A 20903-nucleotide genomic window follows, 5' to 3' on the forward strand; every position below is an offset into this window, starting at 1 on the left:
ATATTTAATACAGCCTTATATATTTTCATGGAAAATAGAAACAACATAAATGTTCATCAAAAGGAGATTAATTAGGGGCTCCTGTGTGGCTTCAGCTCAGGTCATGATCTCAGGATCCTGGGATCAAGCCCCATGTTGGGTTCCACACCCAGCGAGGAGTCCGCTTATCTCTCTGTCCTTCTGCCCCTCCCCCTACTCATGCTCTCTCTCTTTCTCTCTCAAATAAATAAATCTTTTTTAAAAAGGAGATTAATTAGGTAACTTTTGATATACATAATAATTAATTTCAAGGTTCCTAAATGGTAACGTTATTTCTAAGTTATCTTGCCCCTAACTCAGATCAGTTTCTTCAGTTGCAGACACCTGAATCTTTTTTAAGTTTTTATTTTAATTCCAGTTAGTTAACATACAGTGTTATATTAGTGGCATGTGTAGTATATAGTGATTTAACATTTCCATACATCATCCAGTGCTCATCACAACAAGTGTACTCCCTAATCCCCATCACCTTTTCTACCCCCCAAACCTTCCCCTCTCAAAACCATCAGTTTTTTCTCTATAGTTAAGAATCTGTTTCTTGTTCTCTCTCTCTCTGTCTCTCTCCCCCTTTGCTTGTTTGTTTTGTTTCTTAAATTCCACATGTGAGTGAAATCATGCCATTTTTTTCTCTGACTTACTTTGCTTAGCATTATATTCTCTACCCCATCCATGTCTTTGCAAATGGCAAGATTTCATTATTTTTCATGGCTGAATAACATTCCATTGTACATACACTTGTTTTTATATGGAGACTCTTGGCTATTGTAAATAATGCTGCTATAAATACAAGGGTGCATATGTCCCTTTGAAATAGTGTTTTTCTATTACTTGGGTAAGTATTCAGTAGTGTGAATGCTGGATCATAGGGTACTTCTATTTCTAACTTTTTGAGGAAACTCCATACTGTTTTCCAGAGTGGCTACACCAGTTTGCATTCCCACTAACAGTGCAAGAGGGTCTTCTTTTCTCCACATCCTCACGAGCACTGTTGTTTCTTGTGTTGTTGATTTAGTCATCCTGACAAGTGTGGGGTGATATTCAAAATCAATGATATGTGGATTATCATGTTACTTTGACTTCACCATGACAGGGAGATCAGTATGTATAAAATTATAATACAGCATACTACATTATTTAACTTATAAAACTTATTCATATTTCTTCAAATATCCCATTAATGTTCTTTTTTGGTCCAGGATTCAAGGCAAAAATCACACTTTACATTTAGTTGTGTTTCCTTAACCTCCTTTAATATGGAACTGGTCCTCAGTCATTCTTTGTTTGTCGTGACCTTGAGAATTCTTAAGAGTACTAGTATTGAGATACCCCAATGCCAGTGAGTCCACCTAGTGCCCAAATCTTGATTTGTAAATACAATCCTCCAATACCAGAAAACTGTGAGTCCTTGGAGAAATATCTGGTTGTAGAATTAGGGCAGGGAAAGTACAAGATGAGCCTGAAATATCTTATGGTATCAGAATATATGGAAGTAATTTAAAAAGTGTTGAAGGATGGACACATTTGAAAAATATATAGGAGCCAACCTGAAGGGAACTCCCAAAGGCCAAATCTGGGAAAACTGAACAAGAAAATAAATAATGATTGTGACAGATTATAATCTAAGGAATTCATTTGTACTTACAATATAAATAATAAAAGAAAAAATCAATGGATAAATATAGAAAAGCATAAACTTTTTTCTTACCATATATTTCCAACTAGTTTCTGTAGATGAAGGAATGACTGAAATTGAAAATCACCATTTGGCAAACACCACAGTAATAATTGTTTCAGACAGAAAACATCAGTGGATGCTAAAGTTAGTGGTGAAACTGTGATAAATAACAAGATATTTAAGTATTCTCAAATTATGTCCTCATAAGATCCTTACTGTGCCCATAGAAACATAGTAACTTTGCAGTGGAGAAACCCAGCAGCTATCACCTTCACCAAGTTACCATTTTTAGTAATGGAACAAATAAACATCAAATGACTTCTGAAATGATATGCTGAGAAGTTCATAATCTTAGTTTCTGGTATCTTTGCCAAAAATGCAGAGCCTGAATTTAAATTTTGAGGAAGTGTCAGAGAAAATGTATTGATTGTCAGAGCCTAATCAAGCTAATATTAGACACATGAGGGTATACTCATGTGTTAGAAGCACTTCCGGTTTGGCCTTCATTCTTTTCACAAAGAAATCCATTTAAAGAGGCTTAAGGAAAAAATTACAGGATGAGGGTCATGCCTTAAGAAGATTAAACTGGCTGCAGATAATAAGATACAAAATCAAGGGTATAAATAAATGCTATAGAAGGTATTTGTGCCTGTTAGGAATCTGATATATTATTTCAAGTGCACTGTCACAATAACCTCAACAAGGGTAATGGCCACAGAAACGGTGGAGAATAAGCTGAGAAATGATATGAAGAAGACTCAAAATGATTTTTGTACTCATTGAATGTGAAGGGTCTGCTGAAGCAGTGAAAGGAAGATCTCTGTTTACTACACTGAGCAGGCAGCAGGAAAGGTCAGTCTCCAGTCTGGGAAAGAGAATGATTGCATTTTCCATTAAGAAACTGAGCTTGAAGAGAACATGTAACTTGCAGTGCTACAAGGCCAGTAAGAAGCAGAATCAGTACTTAAACCCAAATCTTCTAAGTTCAGAAATTTCTATGGAGAAAGAAAGAAGGAAAGAAAGGAACAGAGGGAGAAAGAAAGGGAGGGAGAGATTTCTATGGCCTACATGAAGTTCAATGTATATGGAGACTCTGCAAGTGATTAACAAGAACTGCAAGCTTCTGCAAATGTCAGTTTCTAAGTGCACGCACAATTACATATATGTGCAAAATTATAAGCAACTCATAAAAAATGTGAAAGAGAAGGTGAAGTTCCCCTTTTATCTCTGAGTTCCACTGGACTTTATCTAGCAGTAAAGTCCATGTTCCTTAGTTTCAAGTAAAGCAGTCCCGGGCTTTCAACAGTCACCTGATTGACTGTCAGAGCCTAGTCAATCTCAGAGATCAGTGGTTTCAGTGCAATCATTTACATGTATCTGATCCTCCACATTCAAATATGTATATATAGGTTAGATGGAAAAGACACTGGTGTAGGTAATTTCATTTGCACTAGGTTTCTCAGCCAATGTTAAGAGCAGATGGGAACTGGAGTTTTAGGTTTCAATTCCCTATACAAATTGGCAAAACTGTTACATCCTGAAAAAAAAAAAAAAGAGAATCATCCTTTGAATACATTTAAATCTACATACAGCAACATGACTGAGATCAGCTCAGTGGGTGGGCAGAAGACCCCATTGTTCAACCCACTGGGTTTTAAGTCACAGCTTAGCCTCAACAAAAAATAAGAGAGACAGAAGTTGCTGGTCATGAACTACTTGTTATTTTTCTAGCCATTTGCTCCCGGTAGTAAGAAGAGGTGGTGGTAAGCCCCAAATCTGCCCCACCAGCTTTCCCTTAAAGGGAGATGATGAGACTAAAAGCAGAGTACTCCTATTCTTAGTAGAAAGGGTAAAATGAATGAGAAAAATCTCTTCATTCTAGTTAATGCATTCAAAGGTTGAATGAATGAATATATGCGGAAATACGTAATGTGATTCTCATTAAAATATAGTCCCTCCCCTAAATTTCTAGGACCTGTAAGAACGATGAAGTAAATTCATGCACATTGAGCAAAGTACACATAGAAAGGCATATCCCTAACATTTACCACAGTGCTTGTCTTAAATTACCACAGACAAAGTAATCATTTTTAAACTCTTCTCTAACCACAGTTCATTACATATTCTAAGGAAGGTTTTTCATTATTCCTGTTTATTTATTTATGCTCCTGAAAAGGAATAAAAAACATTTCTAATTCAGGTACTCTCAAATCATATTCTACCTTCTTGCAATTAAAACACAAATTTACTTAAGATGCTGCTTGCCTAAAACAACCGTGTTTTCAAAATAGACACTTTGTGAAATTTGTTAGTAACAGTTGAATGCTTAGGGACAGAGCAAAGCTTCAATTAAAGGATTATAGTTCCGGAGCTAAAACAGGAGTCTGTATGTTCAAGGCCAAGCTTTCTTTCCTACATTCATTGACTCTAATTTTAATTCGGTTTTTATTTTTCTTTTCCCTTTTCTCTTTCTTTTCTTTTCCTATTTACTGTTGGATAGATCTATAAGTTATAGGGGAAAGAGCAGTCTGATCTTACCAAGAAAGTTGTTTTTCTCAAGTTGTTTCTTGCATTTTCAAGTCAGTTCTCAGCTCCAGCCTTACTTTCAGGATCTGAACCTTCATTACTCCTGGTGACTCACCAAGGTCCAAAGTCTGCCCCAGCACTACCTGAATGCTTGAATCGCCCTGGAGTCAGCTTGCTTATAGGAAACTCTTCCAGTTTCCCTCACATAAAAGTGGGATTTATAAATGTCTAAGCAATAACTCAATGGAGAAATAAAGAAAGGATGTGCCTTTCGGATTTCAATGAGGTCATCATCACTTCCTTTCTCTCTCTCTTTAATATCATGTGAATTTCTAAGCATCCCAAAGAAGTTGAACACGGGGTACTTTGTGGGTTTTTCCCAAAAAATACTCAAAAGTGAAAACTCTCAAAAAACAATGGTTTCTTTCCCATCACCGCTACATTAAGAGAAAAGAAATACATTACTAATCTTGTTAGGTAATCATAGATATACTTAACAGCTACTGAAGGTATTATTTGATAGGACACACTTCAATATACAATTCAGCACTATCGAGGGATTGAGGCAAAACTGCTTCTCAGTTGGAAAAAATATCAAATAGATACTTTTGAACTTCTCAGTAGGTAATAATCCAGTAAGTCTGGGAAACATTTTATAGGCATATGGAACAAATTATTTTGGTAATTGCAAAAGGATTATTAATACTTATAGGTCAGTTGTCCTGACCTTTTCAAATGTAACTATTTTGCAGAAAATAGAAGCTAACTATAAATTAAGTTGTGATTTTCTCCTAAAAAGTTTTAGATGAATGAGATAGTAAATTAATGAATTATTTAAACATTCCACCCACATTTTTAGTCTGCATATGCATACGAATAAGAAAGAGTATTTTTGAATTACACAGGATTTTACACACATATACATTCTGTTTCTCTGTCTAATAAATTCTAGATGGCCACTGGAAGGCCAGATGGAAAGGGAAGACTTCCTGGTCTTCCTTTATTCATTTCTATTTTGACCTTATATTTGTAAAAACTGAAGGATAATTCTGGCCAGTGTTTGTTCAATTCTATAGCCTTCTGAAACAGTATCAACTTCATAACAGTGCCATAATTATTTATTCCCATCAGAGCAGAGTTGCTTACCTGATGAAAACACAATTGGAAAAAATTCCTTCTTACGTGGCATTGTAAACCATCTGCCGTATTTGGGTTTTATAATATGCAGCAAACTCAAAAAAAAAAAAAAAAAAAGAGTAGAAACAGAAGTTTCCGGGACAACAACATCATCTAAGAAGTACAAAGGGCCCATCCTATCAGGGAAAGGCACACAATTATAACCAGCAAATGAACATGCAGAAGTACACACCACTGCAGATGAACATGGGCTATTATTGCTTTACACCTAGTCCTCTGTATGCTTTATTGTGTTTCCAACCCATCAAGAACTGATTTATTTACTTTTGCATATCAACAGCCACATAGTACTATGTGCTAAACTGTTCTAAGTGCTTTATAAATATCAAATCATTCAGTTTGCCTAACCTTATAACATGAGCATGCCTATTTTACAGATAGGAGGAACAAAGTAAAAGAACCAGGATTGAAACTCAGGCGATCTATAATAGTATCTCTGTTCTTAACACTACATTGTGCTGGTGACTGCCTTCTTTCTTACTACACAGTCATAAAAATTTCTTCAAATATGGGTAACTCTTTAAAAGTGAGGATTATATTTTAAGATTAAATTCAAAGTTAATACTGAGATCCACATTTACATCCTGGTATTCTGTAGTTCAAGAAATATGTGCTTCCTTTCCTGCAAAGCTTTTTTATATAAAACACAGGGGGACACAAAAGAAAAGATGATGTTTTCATCTCACCACTGATAAAGAATACAGTAATTAGAGCCACTAAATATAAACATATATATATATGCATATATATGTATATATATAACAAATACTGCCTCTCATACATAAATTTTCTGTATATAGGAAATATATAGGTCAGAAAAAAACATAAACTTTATTTTTCTTCCCTCTGCCTACAAAATATGATTTATTGTTTTAGATGACTAACTAGGTTCAGGAAGCAGTAAGACCCTCTCATTAAAAAAACATGTAGGAAAAAGCAGGAAAAAAATAGAACTAAGAAAAAATTAGTTTGTGCCTCCCTATAGAGAACTACAGTATATACTAAATAAGTCAAATCATCTTTCAGTGTCCATGAAAGAATAGGAAAACAAAACAAAAGAAAATTGCTTCTTTATGTACTTTGTTTCATGCCAAACACTGAACTGATTTTCAGTGACATTAATAATGTGCTCTCTTGCTAAACAAGAGCATCCCAGGGGTCCCAGACTTTTTTTTTTTTCTCTTTCTCTTAAAAAAAAAAAAAAAAAAAAAACCCTGCATACTTATTTCAGGGCAGCTAGGTGGCTCAGTTTGTTAGGCATCCAACTCTTTTTTTTTTTTTTTTTTTAGATTTTATTTATTTATTTGACACACTGAGATCACAAGTAGGCAGAGAGGCAGGCAGAGAGAGAGGGGAGGAAGCAGGCTCTCTGCTCCGCAGAGAGCCTGATGCAGGGCTTGATCCCAGGAATCTGGGATCATGACCTGAGCCGAAGGCAGAGGCTTTAACCCACTGAGCCACCCAGGTGCCCCAGGCATCCAATTCTTGATTTCAGCTCAAGTCATAATCTCGAGGTCCTGGAAGTGAGCCCCAAGTTGGGTTTCATGATCAGCAGGGAGTCTGCTTGGGATTCTCTCTTCTCTCTCCCTCTGCCCCTCTCTCTGCTCACATGCATGCACTCTCTCTCTCTCTCTTTCGAATAGGTATATCTTAAAAAAAAAAAAAAAAAAAAAAATTCCCGGATCCTCATCTGAAAATTAACTTAGAGCCCTCATCACACCTGTTCCTTTATCCACAGAAAATTTTCAGTGCATTATGAAAAATTAAGAAATATTTTACTGCAATTTTTTAAATTAGGAAGTAATAGGGCTAACATTGCTTTAAGTGTTATAATTTGGGGAGAGGGATAAAATACAAACTGAAATTTTGGTTGGCATAATTTTCAGCTAATTTGAATGGGGGGAAACTCAGTACCCTACAATAGACTATAAGCACCATGAAAGCAGTATCTGCATTTATTCTGAACTTGGCAGGAAACCTAACGCTCAGAAGATGCTCTATGGCTAAAGCCATTTTAAAGTCAGTTTAAAAGAAGAAGAAAAGAAAGTGTATTAGCAATGATTTAACGATTTAAGGCATTTTGACATTTTTGCATATTAGTGCTTTTACAGAACTCAGGTGAACCCTTGATCACAGATTTTATCACCTGTAGCATATGCACAGCACTTGCGACCTGCTAATGAATTGCACTTCCTTCTCCCTCATTTCAGGCCTCTTTCCTCTTTCCTACATCCCAACACACACCCACCCATGAAGGAAGACCTATCCTCTTCCAACCCACAACAACCGAAAGTCTCTCATCAGATAGTCTCTCTTATTCTAAAGTTGTATCTTATGATTACCTTCCTATTTTTTTATCTAGCTTCCATTAAAATTTTTCTTTGCTCATTCCACCCCACCTACCCAAAGATTTCCAGAAGTCCTCACTCAATCTTTTGCTGTCTCCCAGAAATGGGAGAGTGCAAAGTGGGAAAAGAGGTGGAGGGGAAAGGAAGGAGAGGTCTTGGTACCCCTAGTTGGAGGCATTAGGTGTCCAGAAAATCTTCAAATCCACCCAGCTCTAATCTTCCTCATTTCTTCCCTATCTTCATCCCTCTAATTGTTTGTCTGGATCCCCCATCTTGACATCTCACCCCCACCCATCTGGCTAACTGGAGCAATATTTGAATTAGTTATGTAAATAGAATAGCTATTTATTTATTCACATTTATTCAAATGGATTGGTTAACATTTATGTTTAAAATAGACCAATAGTGATTATATGTGCTCATAAACACCTAAGAATCTTTATTGTAAGTTTTTTTAATAACAATACTCCATTCTTACCATATTCTCAGTCTTTATAAATTCTTATATAAACAACATAATCATGCCCCTGCAATAAGAAAATGATAGCTTCACATCTTTCTAGAGATTGAAAACATCAGCCCAAATATGAAAAAGTTTTAATAACAGCCATGGTATTAAGTAAAATGATACTTTGACAGTCTTGGCAAGGGAATGATAGACAGTAAATTAGAATCAGATTATTCTGGTTGTAAAAAAAAAAACAAAAACAAAAAACAAAAAACAAAACCCAGAAAAACAGCAGTTAAAGAAAACACAGACCTATATTTTATAGCCAAATGGTATTTTTAAAGGCTATGGTGAAAAACAGTGGTTAATCATGCCTGGTATGTAAAAAGCATTCAGTAAAAATTCACTAATTGAATAAATGAGTGAATGAATGAATTAATTGCTTTTCTGGTTTATACCAGGACTATTAAACTAAATTTAGAAATATTTAGCCATTTTCTACATTCTTCAGTTACCTATTATTGCTTCAGAAATAGCTAATGATAAAGATTTCATCATCTTTGATTGCCAGTAGTAGGCCCTTTTAATTTTATCTTCTCTCTTCAAAGCTCTTTCTGTCTTTGAAGATTGACTGTCATACTGTCCTGTTGCTGAATTCAATTAGATCTTAAAAGCTCTATATCACTGGGTCATGAAACTATACCATTCTGCTCAATGCTGGAGTTGTAAGGAAATGATACTGCCTCCCTTATTTGGAGAGGCACTGGGGCATTGACCCGCATCTCCAGGGAAGGGCTGAGGGCCAGGTATAGCTGTGCAGACAAGCTCTGGGGTGTCACCACTCCTGAAGTTTCCTCCAGTAAGGAGTGAGAAATTAACACTAATGCTGTGATGCAACGGTGCACTTAGGCCCTTAGCCATCCTGAGGAGTTAGTGGGAAGTTGGAAAGACTGAAATACAATGTTGCTTCTCACAACCACACTTTTTTCTGGCAGAAGCACAAGTCAGTGACAAACTGCATATGATTATCATTTACAGAAGAGGACTCTCTGCTCCTCTGCTTGTAGGATTAGAATGCATAGAGAAATTAGCAAGGATTTAGTGATTCGGGATTTTTTAAAGTAAGAAAATTTTTATCTAGGTGAGAATATTCCAACTCCCCCTCCTGTTAACTCTCTGAATTTAGACTAGAGTCTTCCTTTCCCTTTGCCTGTATCTCTTTTTTCTCCATTATAAAATGTGATGAAATAATATTTGCCTTCCAGTTTGGTGAGTCCTGTGGTTGGCACTTAGTAAATGTTCATTGAAAGGGTGATAAGCATAAATAAGTATTCAATAAATGTAAATAAATATATAGTTACATATTATTACACAATTATATAATTATAAATTATATATAATATTATATACATATATTATCATATTATACATCATTATCATATATTTATGTAATATATAAATTATATAAATGCATATAAATATATTAAATATATAATTTAATAAATGTGTGACTTACATAAATATATTAATTATATAATGCATAAGTTATACAAATTAATACAAATCATTTGCATAGTATATTATATGTAATATATTTATGTTTGCTTATATATGCTTGTATGTATTTTGAAGAATTACAGTGGTGGGGAGGACAGAAGATTTTGTGTAGGTTGCACAAGATGTAGCTTTCCATACCCCACAATGGTCTCCATCTATTGCCATCCTTACCCAAAGACTCCCAGTTCCTTCAGGAGGAAGAGAAATGAAAATACTAACCCCAGTACCCAGTCTTCTGTCAGTTGGTTTTTTTGTCCCTTTTACTATTCTCTGTATCCTCTTGCTTTCTACAGTGGAGAACTACATATTGACATGGTAGTGACTAAAAGTGGGGAGAGGTCCCCTGGGGATGGTCAGCCAAGCACATATGTAAAAAACCTGAAGAACAGTTAATTGTTGAATTAGGCGAAGTGGTGTATGCCAACCCACAGAGAGCTTTCAGGAGGATGGGGATCCAGAAATGACCTCTACAGTCAGGTGGTGTGTCCCTCTGAGCAGCTTTCACTACGACCCAGTCTCTCAGGACATATCTCATGTGCATTATTTTTATTGACAGAAAATACTCCTCCTGAATCTTCTTGCTTGAATCTTGTGCCACCCAGTTGCTTCTTTCTTTTTCTTTCTTTTTTTTTAAGATTTTATTTATTGGGGCGCCTGGGTGGCTCAGTGGGTTAAAGCCTCTGCTTTCAGCTCAGGTCATGATCCCAGGGTCTTGGGATCAAGCCCCACATCGGGCTCTCTGCTCAGCAGGAAGCCTGCCTCCTCCTTCCTCCTCTCTCTCTACTTGCCTCTCTGCCTACTTGCAATCTCTCTCTGTGTCAAAGAAATAAATAAAATCTTTATCTTAAAGATTTTATTTATTTCTTTGACACAGAGAGAGAGAGATCACAAGCAAGCAGAGAGGAAGGGGGAGCAGGCTCTCCACCGAGCAGAGAGCCTGATATGGAGCTCGATCCCAGGACCCTGAGACCATGATCTGAGCCAAAGGCAGAGGCTTAACCCACTGAGCCACCCAGGCACCCTGCATCTTTCTTTTAACAAAACTTTCCCTCTCCTTCATGTCCAAGGCCCTACATCCATTTATGTGTTGTCTCTGGCAAGGATAGGCAGCAATTCTTTGTTCTTCAAGACAGTATAGCAGACAGAGGAGAATTTTGTTCCTGAGGTAGGCTATCATGGTATTTAGGCCTGAAGATAAAAACTTTAAAAATCAGTCATATACTTAGTTAGATAGAGAAGGGTAACCTTCACTGGCTTGTTCCTCAACCTTATTATGCTAAAAAAAAAAAAAAAAGTATGTATGTATGTCACTCTCTCACTCTTAAATTCCAATTTTTTTTTTCAATTTGCATAAATCACTTTATTTACTTTTTTTTTTTTTTTAATTTTTTTTTTCAGCATAACAGTATTCATTATTTTTGCACCACACCCAGTGCTCCATGCAATCCGTGCCCTCTACAATACCCACCACCTGGTGCCCCCAACCTCCCACCCCCCACCCCTTCAAAATTCTCAGATCGTTTTTCAGAGTCCATAGTCTCTCATGGTTCACCTCCCCTTCCAATTTCCCTCAACTCCCTTCTCCTCTCCATCTCCCCTTGTCCTCCATGCTATTAAATTCCAATTTTGAAAAATTTCCAAATAGTGGTACCTGTGTGGCTCAGTCAGCTAAGCGTCCAACTCTTGATTTGGACTCAGGTCATGATATCAGGGTTGTGAGATCAAACCCTGTGTCTGGTTCCATGTCAGTGGGGAGTCTGCTTGAGATTCTCTCTTTCCCTCTTCCTCTCCCTCTGTTCCTCCGCTCACTCAGGCATGCATGCTCACTTCCTCTCTCTCAAATAAATAAATAATTCTTCTAAAAAAATCTCCAGCTATTAACTCTGACTTGGATCACATAAGTGTGGTGAAAGGAGGCACGTGTGTGGTAGAGGATTCAGTGCACCATCGTAGATTCCTTGTGCTAAATCACATGTCTATCAAGTTTAGCTCAAGAAAGCCACGAATGAGGGCGCCTGGGTGGCTCAGTGGGTTAAGCCGCTGCCTTCGGCTCAGGTCATGATCTCAGGGTCCTGGGATGGAGTCCTGCATCGGGCTCTCTGCTCAGCAGGGAGCCTGCTTCCCTCTCTCTCTCTCTGCCTGCCTCTCTATCTACTTGTGATCTCTCTCTGTCAAATAAATAAATAAAATCTTTAAAAAAAAAAAAAAAGAAAGAAAGCCACGAATGATTTCTGACTACAGTCTCTCATGTGGACCAGTGGACTGCTTTCTTGACTTTAATCTTCTCCCCATCAAACCCATCTTGAATTATACTGACAATCTGCATTCTCCAATTTTCTCATGTCTTTTTACTTAGAACTTGTTGGCTATGCATGTACCTATTTATTTGCACAGAATTCTACAATTTACAGAATACCTTTATATGTATAATTTCAACTGATTATTTTAAACAGGTAGGGAAAGTGGTATTATCCCTATCTTACAAGTGACTAAAATAAAATTCAGAGATATTAGGAGACATGACTGAGATTATATGACTAAGATTATAAAATTTGAACTCATCCACTTCGAACATTAGATCTAGCTGTTTACAGCTAAACTCTCTCATCTCACTGTCCCCCAACTTTATCTGGAGAGCTGGTTCTCTCCCTGCACTCTGTATTTCCCAGCTTGGAATATTCTTCAGCCTTCTGATTTTCTGTGTTTCCTGACCTAGACTCTGTTAGCCTTTCATTTACTTAAGCTCCAGTTCATACCCCACCCTTCCTCTAAGCTTTCCCACTTGCCACCAGCCTAGTATGATCTCTCTTCCGTGAGAACCCTGTGTGGTTATTTTTCATCTTTTATGTGGACATTATGAGCAGACCCTCTTGACATTCAATGCTGTCTTTCAGCCTTACCCTGCCTGGATAAAGTTACTTGAAGCTTAGAGAATGAGAATATCCCCTGAGGTACCATGTTCTCCTGTCATTTTCTGTTGTGCTGTCACTGGGGACAGAAAATCAGCAACTTATCAAGAGAGTACTTTTCAAAATTGTCAGGATTCAACTCAAATATCCTCTCATTGATAAAGTCTTCCCTGACTCTTAGAATTCAGCAAGCTTTCTCATATCCTCACAGTAACTAGTACATGCTTCTCATTTAGCACTTAGTATGCTTTTTGTTTGTTTGTTTGTTTGTTTATACACAATGCCTTACTTTCAGTGGCATAGCTCCGTGGACATAAGGAAAGTGACACTCATTGTGACCCACTATGGCACTGAGTTCAAATAGGCAGACTTTGTTAAATATTACATTGCAGGCTGACTGAAAGAATGAATGAATGAATGAATATGTAGATTTAGTAGCAACTGGAACACAGACTCCCTTAATGACAGTTAGCTAGCACTGAGAGCCTCAAGCTATCCAACAAAAGCCTTGTTAATCCTTAATTGGGCTGAAATAACTTTAACTCGGAGAGGGGTCGCAGGAAGAGAAATTTACTGTGGAATATGGTTTCCCTTAGGAAGTGTTAGCCACATCATTTTGGCTCTCCATTCAGCCCCAAATCCCATTTGACCCATAGTTTAGTAGAATCCTGATGAGAGGCCAAATAAAAAGAAAAAAAAGAAGAAGAAGAAGAAGAAGAAGAAGAAGAAGAAGAAGAAGAAGAAGAAGAAGAAGAAGAAGAAGAAAAAGGAGGAGGAAGAAAGAAAGAAAGAAAGATAAGGAAAAAAGTAGAATAAGAGCTCCTATTGGACAGAAACAATAGATGGATTCATTCAAGGAGAAAATCAAAACAAGAACTATAGCAACGTTTTTTTAAGACCTACTCTATTTAACAGATGAGACTACTGGGCCCAGAGTAGGTTGTGAGATGACCAAGATTAAATAACTAAACAAAGTTTTCAACCAACCATCTACTTTTCTACCACACCTCACTGTCTTTCTGATGTTTCTGTTGCTGCTATATTATGAATTTAAAAGTTCCACAGAAACAAACAATGACATAAACATATAATAATAACACAAACACCCCTAGTTCCTATTTCCTTATCAAGAAGGCAGAATGTTCAGAATACACAATGCACAGAGCCTTTGTCAGTATTAAGAGAAAAAAGCAAGTGTACAATGCTTAGGACAAAGATGGCATATTGAAAGCACTCAAGTATTACTATTATTAGCAACTATCATCTACCTCAGACTCAAGCCTGCTTCAGCATAGATCTTCCTGGAAAATCTGGCATGAAAACAGAACTAGTACAAACATGACGTATTCAATACTTGTCACAAAAATGAAGCTTATGATAATTGTGCTCTACCATTACACCCTTGACCCTGTGGTTACTACTATGTATATCACCTGCCTAGTGGCTCAAATAATTCAAGGTGCTGGATGAAAAATTACATATTGCATGTGCCCAGGTTACATTTAAGAGATTTAATCCCTGACTGTGCCCTTTCATAGCTGTTACAAATCCACTGAGCTGTAGAGTGGGCACTCTAATGCTTTTTAACTAGGCTGGATATCATTTGTGGTTTCCCAATAGTCCACATGTAATACAGTTACATTTCCACTCAGTACCCAGGTGGGACTAATTTGTTTACCTAACAAATATTTACTGAGCTTCTGATATGCACCAGGCACTTACTTAGTGCTGAAGCTATAGCAGCAAGCAAAGCAGGCAAAAATTCCTCACCGATTAGAACTACATTCTAGAGGAAGAATTATCCAGAATAGTAAAAGGCAGAAAAAAAGTGTTTACTCTTTGGAAATGTCATCTCCTAACCCTCAAAATAAGCTGCTCTTACAATGGAAATAAATAGATTTTTATAAAAAGCTGTCTTTTACCTTGACAGTATACAACCTATCAAGATCGTAAGCATGGACTTCTACATTATGACCAACCGTTTTCCCTGATATATGCCTCTAACTTCCTTAATTGTACAAGGGAAACCAAATAAGAATAATATATCAAAAGATAAAATAGAGGTAAATCTAAAGATAATAGTTATAGATAAGTTAAAGCAGAAATACCAAAGCTTTAAAAATAATTCCTAAATCATGTCACCAAGGGAAAGAAAGATACAAAAGTCACTTTTAGGACCCATTCACCCAATCTCTATCATTCCCATCACCCTTTCTCACTCTGGTGGTTCAACCTAAGGGTTTTAAACCAAAACCAGCATTTGTAGTTTACAATCACACTTAAGGGTTTACACTGCAACATATCACTTCCTCCTCCACAACTGCTACAATGGAATCAAGTCCAAACCTGGAATTTTAAATACAAGGAAAAATTCAAATGTAACAGAAAAGGACTGCCTGAGCACTGACAGAATGTGCTATATTTTCTGTTGTCAGAGTCTTGCTATTTGTAAGTATTTTATTTAAAAAGACATAAATGATTTATAATAAGGATAATATTGGAAAAGGCCAATGTTTTTCAAGTTCAAGGACCTATTCTACACTACAAACACATACACACACACACACAAAGCAAACTCAGGTCTAGAATAGGTACTAATATGATGCCCATTTTACAGATAAGGAAGGCAGCACTGAAGACTAGCACAACTTGCCGAAGTTCAGATGACTAGTGAATGCCAGAGCTGGGACTCACACATCAACAGTCTGCTGCTGACAATCACATGCCAACCTGTCTTTCTTAATACAGTCAGTTCCATCTTAACTCATGACTCCGTGAATTACTTTCTGCTCCCTCTTCTTATTTGTGTTTCCCTTGACAAACAGAAAAACTCTTGTAAGACAGGAATTACGTTATGTGATTTTATGTTGTCCACAGAGATTAGAGTAAGACATAAGAGCAACCTGCAACAAACAACTTAAAATCCCCAAATTTTGCTTTGTTCGTGTATAAAAGGGATTTCTGATCCTGGCTCTTCCAGTATCATGGGTATTTATATTGAGTTCTATTATAAATGGTATTTTAAATATGAAAATGTTTTATGAACCAAATATGAAAATGTAGAAGAAATGTCCATAAGATAGTGATAGCTTTAATTTTTCTCTTAAATACTCTATTGAAAATTAATTTCTACCCTCTCTGGGCTTTCCAAACACAATTTCTGAACTTTTACTATAAGATTTATCCCATTTGGCCTCAATTTGAGCTAGCTCACTAGAGTCGATAGTTATATTTTCAGGAAATTTGTCAGCTATTAAACATAGCCACGATTTTTAAAAAAGTATATTATGTAAACTTTTAATTTAATAAATTATATTAGAAACAAAAATGGAATACTAAGAACTCATTACTCCTAATTAATTTAGGAGATTTTACTGTATGGGCTCACATAGCTTGATTATAACTATATGGTAGAAAAACCATAAATTGAGCTACAGAGCACCTCTTCCTAACTTTGCAGAGAGCTCATGTTAGTACTTGAAACTGGCCATGATAGGAGCATTTTCACCATGAATAACAGAGAGCACTACAAATCAAGACTGAACCTGTTGCTTTATTATCTGGAATTAAAGAGGCAATGGATAAAATGTTAATCATGCAAATTAAACTTAAAAGTGTTTAATAGCCTAAAAAATGTGCAAGTACACATAGAGCATTTTCTAGGATAGATGATATATTAGGCCACAAAACAAGTTTTAACAAAACCAAGATTTAAAATCATAGCAAGTATCTTCTTTGATCACAATAGCAAGAAACACAATAGCAAGAAACGAGAAATCAATAACAAGAAGAAAAAATGAAAAATTAATGAACAGAAGAAATTAAGCAACAATCTCCCGAAAAATCGGTGGATTAAAGAAGAAATTCAAGGGGAAATAAGGGACACTTGGGTAGCTCAGTCAGTTAAACATCTGCCTTCAGCTCAGGTCATGATCCCCGGGTTTGGAGATCCAGCCCTGTATCTGGCTCCTGGTTTGGTGGGTAACTGGCTTTTTCCTCTTCCTCTGTCTCTCCCTCCTGCTCATGCTCTCTCTCTATTTCTCTCCCTCAAATAAATAAGTAAAATCTTTAAAAAAGGGAAATAAAAAAAATTTCTTGAGACAAATGAAAATGGAAACATAACACACCAGAACTTATGGGATACAGCAATAAAAGTTCGAAGAAAGAAGATTATAGCAATAAATATTTATATCATGAAGCAAGAAAGATCCCAAATAAACAACCTAACTCTATGCCTTATGGAACTAAACTAAACTAAAATAAAATAAAAACACACTGAACCCAATATTAGCAGAAAAAAGGAAATGACAAAGGGTAGAACAGAAATAAATAAAATGGAGAACAGAAAAAGAATAGATTGACAAAAGGAAAAATAGAAAAGCAAGATTAACCAAACTAGAAGTTAGGTTTTTTTTTTTTTTTAAGATTTTCTTTCTTTATTTATTTGACAGAGAGAAATCACAAGCAAGCAGAGAGGCAGGCAGAGAGAGAGGAGGAAGCAGGCTCCCTGCTGAGCAGAAAGCCCGATGTGGGGCTCGAACCCAGGACCTGGGATCATGACCTGAGCCGAAGGCAGCGGCTTAACCCACTGAGCCACCCAGGCGCGCCTAGAAGTTAGTTTTTGAAAAGATGAACAAAATTGGCAAACTCTTAGCTTGACTCTCTAAGGGAAAAATAGCGAAGACCAAAATCAACAAAATTATAAATGAAAGGGGACATCACAACTGATATCACAGAAACACAAAGGATCATAAAGGTTCCTATGAACAACTATTGCCAAAAAATGGGAAAATTTGGAAGAAATGGAAAAATTCTTAGAAACACACAACCTACCAAGATTTAAACAGGAAGATATAGAAGATCTGAGTAGGCCAATTATGAATAAGGAGATTGAATCAAAAATCTGTCAGTTAAGAAAAACCTAGGGCTAGATGGCTTCACTGGTGAATTTTACAAAGAATTTAAAGAATTTACACCAATACTTCTCAAACTCTTCTGGAAAATGGAAAGGGAAGGAACACTACCAAACTCCTTTTACAAAACCAGCATTATCCTGATACCAAAGCCAAAATAAGGGCCCTACCAGAAAAGAAAACTACAGGTTTTACAGAGAAACTGTGTTTATCCCTGATAAACATGGATGCAGAAATTCTCAACAAAATACTAGCACACCAAATTCAGCAACACGTTAAAAAAGGATCATTCACTACGATCAAGTGGAATTTATCCCTGAGATGCAAGGATGATTCAACATATGTAAATCAACCAATGTGATGCATCACATTAACAGAAGAAAGAAAAGGATCACATTATCATCTTAATGCAGAGAAAGCATTTGACAAAATTCGATGTTCATTTATGATAAAAAACACTTGACAAATTAGACATAGAAGGAATATATCTCAACATTATAAAGGCTATATCTGACAAGCTCACAGTTAACATTATACTAAATGGTGAAAGGTTGAAAGCTTTCCTCTAAGAGCAGAATAAGAGAGGATGTATATTCTTATGACACCTATTTAACATAATACTAGAAGGCCTAGCTATAGCAATCCAGCAAGATAAAGAAATAAAAAGAATAATAAGTTAATAAAATCAGAATTGGAAAGGAAGAAATAAAATTTTCTGCATTTGCAGATGTCATGACTTTGTATAACTTTTGTTACAACAAAAAACTTCTAGAAATAATTAATAAATTCAGTAAAGTTGCAGAGTATAAAATTAATATACAAAAATCAGTAGCATTTCTATACATCAACAGTAAATTTTCTGGAAAAGAAATAAAGGCATCAATCCTACTTACAATAGCATTAAAAGCAAAACAAAACAAAAGTACTTAAGAATAATTTAACCAAAGAGGTAAAGGATCTTTATTTTGAAAAGTACAAAAAAAAAAAGTTGATAAAAGAAATTGAAGACACATGTAAGTGGAAATATATCCTGTGTTTAATGATTAGAAGTGAATATTGTTAACATTTCAATACTACCAAAAGTCATCTATAGATTCAATGTAGTCTCTGTAAGATTTCAATAGCATTTTTTTACCAAAGTAGAAAAAATATTCCTAAAATTTTAATGGAACCACAAAGACCCTGAAAGAAATCCTGAGAAAGAAGAATGAAGCAGAAGGCATCACATTTCCTGATTTCAAGCTATACTAGAAAGTTACAGAAGTTAAATTTAAATCACCATGGTACGGTCATAAAAACAGACAAATACACCAATGGAAACCAATAGAGCAGAATCAACAGCCCAGAAATAAATGCAAGCATATACAGTCAACTAATATTTAACAAGAGAACCATGAATACTCAATGAGGAAAACACATTCTCTTCTTTCATCTTATCCATTCTTTCCTGAGAAAACTGGATATTCATATGTAAAAAAACAAAACTTGATCTCTATCTTATACCACTCACAAAAATGAACTCAAAATGGGTTAAAGACTTAAATGTAAGACCTGAAACCATGAAACTCCTAAAAAAAATCATAGAAAGCTCTTTGACATGGGTCTTGGTAACGATTTTTTAGAAATCACATGACTTCACAAACAACAAAATCAAATATACACAAGAGAGACTATAGTAAACTAAAAGGCTTCTGCACAGCAAAAGAAACCATTAACAAAGTGAAAAGAACCTATGGACTGAGAAGAAATATTTGAAAGATATATCTGATAAAGGGTAATATCTACAGTATACAAATAACTCCTGCAACCGCAATGGCCAACAACAACAACAACAACACCAAAAACAAGAAAACCTAAATAATCCAATTAAAAATAGGCAAAGGACCTGAATGGACATTTTTCTAAAGAAAATGAACAAATGGCCAACAGGTAAATAAAAAGATGCTCAAGGTCACTTGGCATTAGATAAATGCAAAGTAAAAATACAATGAGATATCACATCATGCCTGTTAGAATGGCCATCATATAAAAGGTAAGAGGTAATAAATACTGGCCTGGATGTGAAGAAAAAGAACACTTGTGCACTGATGGTGAGATTGATACAGCTAATATGAAAAACAGTACAGAGGGTCCTTAAAAAATTAACAAAGTTGCCATTTGATCCAACAATACCTCTTCTAGGAACATATTCAGAGGAAACAAGATTCTAGCTCAAAAAGATACCTGCACCCCCATGTTCATAGCAGTGTTATTTACAATCACCAAGACATGGAAACAACCTAAGTGTCCACCGATACATACATGGATATAAAAGTTGTCATACAGGCACATCTCATTTATTGTGCTTCACTTTATTAAGCTTCCTAGATCACTGCACTTTTTACAAATTGAAGGTTTGTAGCAATCCTGCGTGGAATAAATCTATTGAAACCATGTTTTTTGTTTGTTTGTTTGTTTTTTTCATTTTTTTTCCAACAGTATTTGCTCACTTTCTCTCATTGTAACATTTTGATAATTCTCCAAATATTTCAAACTTTCCCATTACTATTATATTTGTTATGAAGATCTGTGATCTTTGAAGTTACCGTTTTGTTTTGGAGCACTATTGACCATGACCATATAAAATGGAGATATTAATAAGTGTTGTGTGTGTTCTGACTGCCCCACCCTCCAGCAGTTTCCCTGAGACACAATGGTATTAAAATTAGACCAGTTAATAATCCTACAATGGCCTGATAAGTGTTCAACTGAAAAAAGGGTCACACACCTCTTTCCCTTTAAATAAAAAGCTAGAAATGATTAAGCTTAGTAAAGAAGGCATGCCAAAGACTGAGACTAGGCTGAGATCTAGGCCTCTTTGCCCTAAATAGCTGCATTGTGAATACAATGAAAAGTGCTATTGCAGTGACCATATGAATGATAAGAAAGTGAAACAGACTCATTGCTGATATGGAGAAAGTCTGAGTGGCCTGGATAAAAGATCAAGCCAGCCACAACATTCTCTTGTGCTAAAATCTAATCCAGAGCAAGGTCCTAACTCTCTTCAATTCTCTGAAAGCTGAGAGAGGTGGAAAACCTGCAGAAGAAAAGTTGGAAGCTGGCAGACTTTAGGTCATGAGGTTTATTTTTAATTTTTAAATTTTTTATAAAGATTTTTTAAAATTTATTTGGCAGAGAGAGGGCACAAGCAGGGGGAATGGCAGGCAGAGGGAGAGGAAAAATCAGGCTCCCTGATCCCAGGACCCCGGGATCATGACTTGAGCTGAAGGCAGATGCTTAACGAACTGAGCC

General features: G+C 36.0%; 1 protein-coding gene and 1 pseudogene across 1 annotated transcript in view; one reads left to right on the top strand and one right to left on the bottom strand.

The window, feature by feature from the left end:
• INPP4B (inositol polyphosphate-4-phosphatase type II B) overlaps nucleotides 1-20903 on the bottom strand; it is an 832665-nt gene that overhangs the window by 564328 nt on the left and 247434 nt on the right.
• LOC125094142 (tigger transposable element-derived protein 1-like) overlaps nucleotides 1-20903 on the top strand; it is a 39816-nt pseudogene that overhangs the window by 17542 nt on the left and 1371 nt on the right.

This window comes from Lutra lutra, chromosome 2, assembly GCF_902655055.1.
Source record: "Lutra lutra chromosome 2, mLutLut1.2, whole genome shotgun sequence".
In the NCBI taxonomy this organism is placed as follows: domain Eukaryota; kingdom Metazoa; phylum Chordata; class Mammalia; order Carnivora; family Mustelidae; genus Lutra; species Lutra lutra.